Source organism: Nicotiana tabacum, chromosome 16, assembly GCF_000715075.1.
Source record: "Nicotiana tabacum cultivar K326 chromosome 16, ASM71507v2, whole genome shotgun sequence".
In the NCBI taxonomy this organism is placed as follows: domain Eukaryota; kingdom Viridiplantae; phylum Streptophyta; class Magnoliopsida; order Solanales; family Solanaceae; genus Nicotiana; species Nicotiana tabacum.
This window is the reverse complement of record NC_134095.1, coordinates 5,310,020-5,319,790: the sequence shown is the minus strand read 5'-3', so window position 1 is coordinate 5,319,790 and position 9,771 is coordinate 5,310,020. Positions and strand designations below refer to the sequence as shown.

Genomic DNA, 9,771 nt, shown 5'->3' with positions numbered 1-9,771 from the left:
TTACCTAAGGGAGAAACTCTGAAAATAAACCAAAGATATAGTATATTTTTTTCCTTCTATGTACAATATCCTAAAATTCTAGTAGAAATAAAAGGATTTTTTTTTTATTTTTTGTTAACTTCCCAAAGAAGAACCTCAAAAGAAAATCTTTTTGGACTTTTGGAACTAAAATCTTAAAGAAAACTTTTAAAGATATACTAAAAGAAAATTCTCTTTTTGAAAATTTTAGACTTAATGTACTAAAAGGAAATATAACATCAATTTTTATTTTGAGTTCTAGATATTAATTTCCTAAAGGAAAACCACCTTAAAAGAATTAGTATTCTAAAGAAAACTTCTAACAGAAATATAAAACACGAAACCTTTTTTTTTGGATTTTTGAGTTACATCACACTTTTTCAAATATAAAGTAGAAAGTACAATAACGAAAGACTCAACATTACTGTACAAAAATAGAAAGTAAAAGACGACATAAAATGAAGAACAGACTCAAAACATACAAAAAAAAAACAAATCTCCTTAAGCAACTCCTGAATGAGCGATCCTGACTGGATGATCACGGGGTGTCTGTCATGCTCAAACTTCGGTAAGTAGTTCGACACCTGTATGAAAAAAAATAAAAACTCAAACCAACACTAGTTGAGACAATAACACCCCCTATTGGACGCATGCAAGACATGATTGAGGCTATTTTTGCAAAATGGCTTATTTGGACAAAAGGTGAATAGAAGTGCAAAATTTGGCTAAGACCCCGCAAAGCCAAGAACCTAAGATTTACTAGGAAGACCGGACTCTATGTGGGTTGCCTACATATCACGCCCCGAAAGATGAGAATCAGGTATGCGTAGTTCGGGCAGATTGGATACGAGCAAGTATAAAAAAAACAATTAATTTAGAAAAAATATATTTTTGTCTTTTTTTAAAAAAAAAATGATGAAACATGTAAATTCTTTTTGGATTTTCGTTTTCTATTTTTTTCCTTTTTAAAAAAATGACGGGGAAAGTGCAAACTCTTTTTTATGTATTTTTTTCATTTCAATTTTTTTTTTTTTTTGAAAAGGTGTGTAAGAAAATTATAATCGGGCCCCACTTGGTTCATTTTTATACTTCAACCTCTTTTCTTTCTCATTTTTTTCTTTTTTCGTTTGCCCTCAACTATTATTGGTCCGCCAAATGACCATTTTACCCTTGAAGAAATGCAATATGTAGCACATAAGATGCATCAAGATGGTCTGTTATATTGGGTACACTTGTCCTAGACGGATTCAACCCCTGTGTTGAGTCCCCAAAGTAAGATGCACGTGATGCAAACAAGCGTTCTTACTAGGGATCCGGCATGAGGCTATGTTATTCTAGGTTTAAAAATCTGGGTTTATTTGTTCTAGACCTGGCTTACCCGAGCGGACAGCTCGAGCCAAGGGGGGCAGCGTACCGAGAATACAGAAGCTTCACCGGCTTTGCAACTTGTCCGAACCCCGTTCTAAAATTGGGATATGACTCTAACAGAAAAGAAGTCACATTAAGTGCAAACTTCCCAGATGATTTAGAAGACTCGGAGAGAGGAGGGTTTTGTATCAATTTATATACAGTTCAACAATATCAAAGCGGTAAAAAGCAACATTTAGCACATTAGGCCCAAGCATGTAAATAAAACCAGATACTAAATAAAGCCAATTATAACAGATATTCTAAGCTCGAATTCTGAACCCTAAACCAAAAGTTCTGGGTTCTTTTCCTCAGCAGAGTCGCCAGATCTGTCACACCTCCTTTTTACTAACCCCGGAAAGGTATAAGGGAGTTTTTTTTTCAATTTAAGTGACAATCGAAACAGGATTATTATTTAAGAATCAGAGTCACCACTTGGGATAATTTATGGTGTCCTAAGTCACCGGTTAAATCCCGAATCGAGGAAGGTTAACTTTATTTATGGTATGCGAACACAGAAATCCGGGTAAGGAATTTTGTTAACCTGGGAGAAGGTGTTAGGCATTCCCGAGTTCCGTGGTTCTAGCACGGTCGCTCAACTATTATTATTGACCTAATTATCTAATTAATTACACATTTTGAACCTACGTGTATTTTAACTTTCTAGCTGCTTTTATTGATTTAAGGGATTATTCCAAGGTTATTTAAAACATATCGCAAACCACGCTACATGAAATGCACCCGTGATTCACGACGTGTTCTATTTAACCTTGTTGAAAATTAGAATCGGATCACATGAAATGCACCCCCGAATTTTAATAATTACAAATCACAACTACGTTACGGGAACCGTACCCGTAACTATGATAATTTTAATATAACGCGCCTAAATTAAACCAGTAAGTAAAGGGGCTAAGATCCTTCAATGGTTTCTGATATCCCTTACATGACTGCTAGGATTTTCAAGGTTCAAACCACGTATTCTTTTCCTATTTCTCCAAAATCTCGCCATTGGATCACACTTTATTCTTTTGACAATTTCAACTGCTCTAATTTGTAATTCTATTTACGCCAAATTCGATTCTCCATTTCTAATTTTCCAAACTAATTAAGCTCCAAATGAAAACAAATTCTCTGGAACAAAAGGTAACCAAATTGAAAGAGAGAGCAGCTCATGAATTCTTGTAAAATCTAAAGACTCTAAGCAAGAACATAGAAAATACACCCCACATATAGTACTAATGGTAATTAATACTGCCACACTTAATTCAAACTCAATGGTAGTCTATCACAAAATCATTAGTAAGATAAAGATCGAGAGTTTAAGAGAAGGGAAGTTGACCTTTCAATTAGCTTTTCCAATAAAAGTATCCTTGGAGCAATACAATCAAGAAGCGTTAACGTCAAAAAATTGGAATTCTGGCAGTTGAAATCAGATCGAAAAAAATGATTAGCATCAGGAAGAACTCAGACCGACAACTTTTGTACGACGACCTCGCGTCGGCAATAGAAAATTCGGACTAGAAGTGGACTGAGTTTACTTTTTCCGGCCAGCAAAATAGAGAACCAACTAACAACATTTCCTCCTGACAAGTGTGGTCGAGATCCCAAAATAACCAAGCATAGCAGCCAAGAAAAACATGTATATCGCTAGAAAATCGCTCCTCGTCAAACCCTACTTTATTTCATTTTTCGTTTTCCCTCTCACTGTATCCTTCGCCGCTGTCCGGTTTTTGGAGAGGAAGGGGTCTTAGGGTGGCTGACTTGGAGGTTCAGGGGGTGAGTTCGTTTGGTGTGAGGTCCATAAGCAGCCGCTGCCGCTTGTTTTGAACGAAGTAGAAGGTGCTGCTGCTCAGGTTTTGAGATGGGGGAGGGTTTATTGGTTGTGTAAAGTGAGGTTTGGGATAGTGACGACGCGGGGGGGGGGGGGGGGGTCCTTTGGTTGAAAACGGCAGACAACTTTTTCAGACACCTTCCTCTTTTGATTTTTAGGCGTAGGTCTATATATCTAGGTCTTACGCGTAGGTCTCTATGTAGCTGATTGTAGAGTCTAGGTCTAGGTTTTTGTAGGGGTTTTTTAGGTTTAGCGGTATGGGCCTAGGAATTATGGGCTTGGAAATTATGGGTTAGGTCCAAAATTAGGCCTAAAAATGGGTTGCTCGAGCCCAAGTTTTATTCTGTCTCCGCGAACGAGACTAAAATACGATCTCATTTATTAATTAGTCCTACTTAAGTAAAATAACTATTAAAATAAGACTGACTGTTAAAACTATTTTTTGTATTTTTCAAGATTAAAAATGACTACAGAATATTAATGAAACTATTTTTTTGTAATAAAATAAAGTAGAAAAGTCAAAATTAGTTGAAATAACGCTATTAGGCCTAAATTACATATTTACGTGCTAAAATATAATAAATCTTGGGGAGGGTCAAAAATCACATATCTACGGTTGTTATTAATACTTTAAATATTAAGCTATTTAAAGACCAAAAATCATGTTAAAATAAGTAATTCTGGGACATGAAGAAGTCGGATCTAAGTAGGGAGAATTCTGGAATTTAAGTAAGAATGTAGGAAGGGATTTGCATGAATTAGTTGCTAGTTTATCCAAAAAGTGAAAGTATGAGATTTTCCGGCGTAAGTGACAGTGTGCCTATTTTCGGGGTCATATACATTTTGAGGTCCGAGTAATAGAACGACGGCCACCTTGAAGAAAGGATAAGAACGGTGGACTTTAACGGTCGTGTGAGAGGGAATAAGCTATTATTAGGGTTGTCGATGGATATTTAAAAATCAAATAAACCGATCAAATCGTATCGTATCGAATTTTAGGTTTCTCTTAATAAAATTGTAGATTTTTATATAAATTTTTAATTATACCTACAATTAGAATAGATTTTTTATTATACAAAGATAAACCAAAAAAATATCAAACCATACCGAATAAATTTACAATATGAACAATATATTTATATATTAAATTTAAAAATAATTATGCATTAAATTTTTTCTTAGGCCTTAGAATTATGAAATAGTTACAAGCGAATAAGTAATTAAACTCAAAATCCTCATTCCAAACATATTATGCTACTCTTATTGAAACTAATTTATCTCCAGCATATTTACTAGCAAGACACAAGGTATTGTAGCGACTATAAGTAGCAAAGTATGATGTATTGAATATTTTCTTTCTTATGATTTTGATTTATCTTTTTGAAAATTTAATCTTCTATAGAATTTATTCTTGAATCCCAGCTTAGTTAATACTTTTCACTCGTGTGATTTATATTATTTTTGTATTTGCTAAGTTTCTTTTATGTAGATGCAGAATAGTTGATGGATCTATACTCTAACCATCTTTCATATTTTCTTAATTCATCACCTTTTAAACTGTAAAAATGTCTAGAGAGTTTTGCTAAGTCCTATAAAAGTACGTATGTTATTGCATTCTACTTTTGCTAGTGAATTTTAGATGACATTAAAAAAATAATTATCGAAAATTTATTGAACCGTACCAATACTGAAGAGAACCCGACATAATTGAGACGATTTCCAAAAATTAGTATGGTACAAATTTATAAAATAATTGGCCGAACTGAATCATTGACACCCCTAGTTATCATAGAATTATAATGATAAAGTTATAATACTGGAATTAAATTAACGAAATTATTTAATGATATATTTTTATTAGAAGATCTTTGGTTTATTGCATTAAAAATGAAATATGTGGTATATAATATAAATATGTATTTGATATATTCTAAATAAGTTAGAAAACATTTTTATTTCTAATTTTATTTTTCGATTATCTAGCAGACTGCGGGGAAGGGTCTCGGAGAAGGACTTCTTTGTTATATTACTATTTATTTCAAGATTAATTAGTTCCAAAATTATTATTTTACCCTCAATATAAGATAAAATAGTACTCCCTCCGGTCCAAAATAAGTGATTTTTTGAATATTTTCACACAGATTAAGAAATTCACCTTTTAGCATTAATTAGCAATGGAATTGATCATATTAACCTTTACTACTCACATAAACACTCCTAACACATATTCTAACACTATTTACTCCAAGGACAATGTAGGAAAAAAATAATTAATTCATTTTTAAAATCTGGAAAAATCACTTATTTTGGACCATAAAGAAAAGACCAAAAAATTACTTATTTTGGACCAGAGGGAGTATTCAATTATGAGATTAATTAATCCTTGAATTGCTAATTTCAAATTCAATAATTCAATTAAATGCAAAGAAAATATTATACCTTATCCCGCATATCAAACTATCTATGAGGAACAGATCCACACGCGCTTGTCGGTTTGCCAGTGACGTTGGTGGTCTGCTGCTGTTTAGAGTAGGGGCCAAGAAAGATATGTAAATTATGTACTCTCAATTTATTTTAATTTTATAAAAGCAGCGTTTAAATTAGTTTGCGCAAGTATTGCTAGGTTATATAATTACGGATATCAATAAAGTAGATATACTCCTGCCTTTTTCTTTCTTGTGGTGTGTTTTGAAAAATAGCACTCCAAACATATTATTATATGAATCTCTTTTTAATCTCGATATACATATTTTGTCTTTAGTAAATGGGCGTTTGAACATAAGAAGTGTAAAATTTCGAGAAAAAAAAATAAAATAAAAATTAAAAATTATATTTGAAAATTAGAATTGTATTCTGACATGAATACAATTTTAGGTTGTTTTTGAATTTTTTGTGAGTGATCTGAAGTTAAAATTTTGAAAAACAATTTTTAGAAGTTTTTTAAATTTTTGAAAAATTACGAATTTAACTTCAATTGAAAATTAAAATTTTTATGACCAAATATTAATTTCAAAAAAGTAAAAATAAAATCGCAAAAAAGTATAAATTAAAAGGGGGGGGGGGGCAAACATACCCTAAAATGCTCCAATTATAAAAGTGAATAAGTACAATTTTTATATGGACTGCTGTATTTTTACATAGTTAGTTCGAGTCACTCTAAGAGCAAGATAGGGAGTCCTTAGAAGAAATAATGCCGAGAGTTCATTAGAAACGGTCTCTTTATCCTAAGGTAGCCTACCATGAATAGGTATAAGGTCAGCGTACACATTATCTACCTCACTAATGGAATTACAATGAATTGTTGTTGTTGTAGTATCATTTTGGTACACAACGTCACAACGTGGCAGTTTTTGTAATTATAGGCCTACTGCGGGTCCCATTCTATTGACACATCGCTGATCAAACTGTACATATCTCTGTGCTATTTATCCACCTCGTATGCTGTGTACTTAAAAGTCTACCACAAACCTCATCTTTTCGTTCATTTCTTTTCATTTTTTCGAGTGAAAATAGCCTGGGCTAACTATTTTTTTATCGTTAATTGAAAAATAGTCAGTATTTGTAAAATCATCAAAAAATAGTTATTATTATTTTGTTAAAACACAAAAAATTCAGTATAATATATATAATTATGGAGCTTATGCATATAAACTTGTAACATATTATAATGAAACTCCAGCACATTATTTAAAAAATTCGAACTCCAACATATTATGCTGAAATATTTTTGAATTTTTAACAATATTTTTATTCATATTTTTTCTTTACATGAAAGTTGCTAAATTTCAATTGCTTTTGAAACTGTGACTATTTTTCAATTACCAATTGTAAATCTAGCTATTTTTTAATTTCTCCCTTTTTTGATTTATGTAAAATTTAGTGCGTTTTTGGACATACAAAATTGTGAAACGAAAAAGAAAGTAATTTTTTTTCAAAGTTAGGAATGATATTTGAAAATTGGTGTTATTTCTAAATATAAATAAAAATTGGAGTTTTTTAATTTAAAAAATTTCGAGTGAGTGATATGGAGTAAAAATAGTAAAAAATATTTTTTTAAAGTTTTCCGAACTTCGAAAATGTCACGACCTTAACTGAAGGGCCGCGACGGGCACCCGGTGCCTTACTCAACCAAGTACCAACGTAACATATAATTTTTATCATACTATCATGGGTAGTTGAGCGAAAAAGGTCATCATAAGATAACCAGAATAAAGCATAAGGGAATACTCGACATAGGACAACCCAACATAATATACAAATTTATACATGTGACATACATGCCTATAAATCGACATGGTTATTTGTACACTCAAATCATAGGCCGACAAAACCATACAAGTATCCATATACATGGCCTCTAAGAGTACATAAACGCCAAAAAGGTTGGGACAGGGCCCCGCCATATCAATCAATACGTGTCCAAATTATACTGATCAAATAGGCAACTCTAGAGCAAGTAAAGTGCACCAACACCTTTTACTAAGCTGATAGCCTACTAGGAGGACCGTCAACCTATCTATCGGAACCTGCGGGCATGAAACACAGCATCCCAAGGCTAAAGGGACGTCAGTACGAATAAAGTACCAAGTATGTAAGGCAGGAAAGCATAAATAAGAATAGTAATGCAAAAAGAGATAAAGAAGATACAACATGAAAAGCAGTGCCCCCATGCAAACGGGATGTCACTATGAATAAATTACCGAGTATGTAAGGCAGGAAAGCATAAATAAGAACAATAATGCAAAGAGAGATAGAGAAGATACAACCTGTAACATCTGAGTGCCTCTGAGGACTACTGACATGAAATGCATGTATATATATATATATATATATATATATATATATATATATATATATATATATATATATATATATATATATATATATATATATATATATATACACACACAAACTTTTAAAACATACGCCTATGTGGGCATCATCATCATCATATCATACTCGGCCATAATAGGCTCGGTAAAAATGTATCCGGCCATCATAAGGCTCGGTAGAATCATACTCGGCCACGTGGAGCTCGGTAAAACCCAACTGGTCAGTTGTTGCGCAGTATGTGTCATACCCGATCGACTATAGTGCGGCTCGGTAGAGTAAAATAGATGCATATATATAATGCATGCTCGACTCATGGAATCACGTTCTAAACCTTTCGGAGTGACATAAAGTCGGTGCACCTTCAATTAATGTTATGGACATCCATACCATCAATATGGACCTCAATTGGATTCAAGGATCATACATACATGCTTAGAATAACTTTATAAGGAAAGAACAACATGGATAAACTTAGTTGCTAGGCATAGATCCGTTCATTTCATTTTAGATTATGCCAAAAGTTCAGGAAGTGCCTTTAACATACCTTATCACAATATGTCTGATAACCACGTTAAACTCCTCTCATCGCACTTCAATCCACAGTAACGATAATAATGCTATGGTTAAACTACGAATATGCAACTATCGTAAAATGAACGACAAGCTTATTTTTATAATAAAATGGGAAACGTCTCCCATGTTTTCCTTATTTTACCAAGTCCATCAACCAACACAAACCCATACAAACTGCACCTATATACATTCAGCACCACAACACAAATCAAGCTACAACATAACAAGTGCATAAATATCACCAACAAAACTACTATTTAGTATGATCAACGACAAGCTCAGATTGAATCCCTTTTGAACCCTTTAACCTCAAAGTCATTCATTAATTAACTTAACAATATAGCCAGCATGATATTAGGTACAATTTGAGGACTTCTAACCTCCTATACATCTCCTAATTCACCCTCAAACAACCCAACAATCTAACAACAACAATTAATACAACTTCCCATTGCTTTGTTGTTCTTTCTCTTCATACTCTCAGTACCAACATCAAGTTCGACATGTAGACAATATTTTATAATAACAACATCATAAGAGAGTCAGTTTCAAAGGTTTTCAACCATTTATAGTTCATGGAAACAACCTTTTCAAAACAGTTCATTAAAAAAATAACATCTCAAACTATTTCAAGTCTCCTCTTATAGTAGTTTGCTCAAATAATGCAACCAACACACAAACAATTTTAAGCACATGTAATAGGATGTTATACTCACCTTAACCAGTGGAAACAATATGAAATTTCAGCCAAGCATAAACCACAACTATCCCCAATGTCACCACAACACTATAGATGTTGTATTCATTTCTTGAATCAACTTTTGATGTTCAAGTTGGAGTGTAAATACTTGTAGTTCACCTTGAAATTTAATATATATGAAGGAGGGAATGATTATTACCTTAATCGAAAAGAACAACACTAAACCTGAGGTTACTTCACTTTGAAGAACCCTCCAAAATAGCCACAAGATGAAGAACTGTGATCTAGCAAGCACCACGAGATTTCTAGCATTGAATTCATGTTTTTAACTTTGGTTTTCACTCTAGAATCATGGAGGAACTCTTGGAGAGAATCTAGGAGGGTTTAGGAGTTGTTTTGGTCGAGA

General features: G+C 32.9%; 1 long non-coding RNA gene across 1 annotated transcript; it reads right to left on the bottom strand.

The window, feature by feature from the left end:
- Positions 1 to 322: 322 nt before the first annotated feature.
- Positions 323 to 3,398, bottom strand: LOC142170636 (uncharacterized). Its single transcript, XR_012699916.1, has 2 exons — positions 2,768 to 3,398; positions 323 to 602 (listed from the first exon to the last, which is right to left on the bottom strand). It is a non-coding gene; the product is annotated as an uncharacterized LOC142170636 (long non-coding RNA).
- Between the last annotated feature and the right edge of the window lie 6,373 nt (positions 3,399 to 9,771).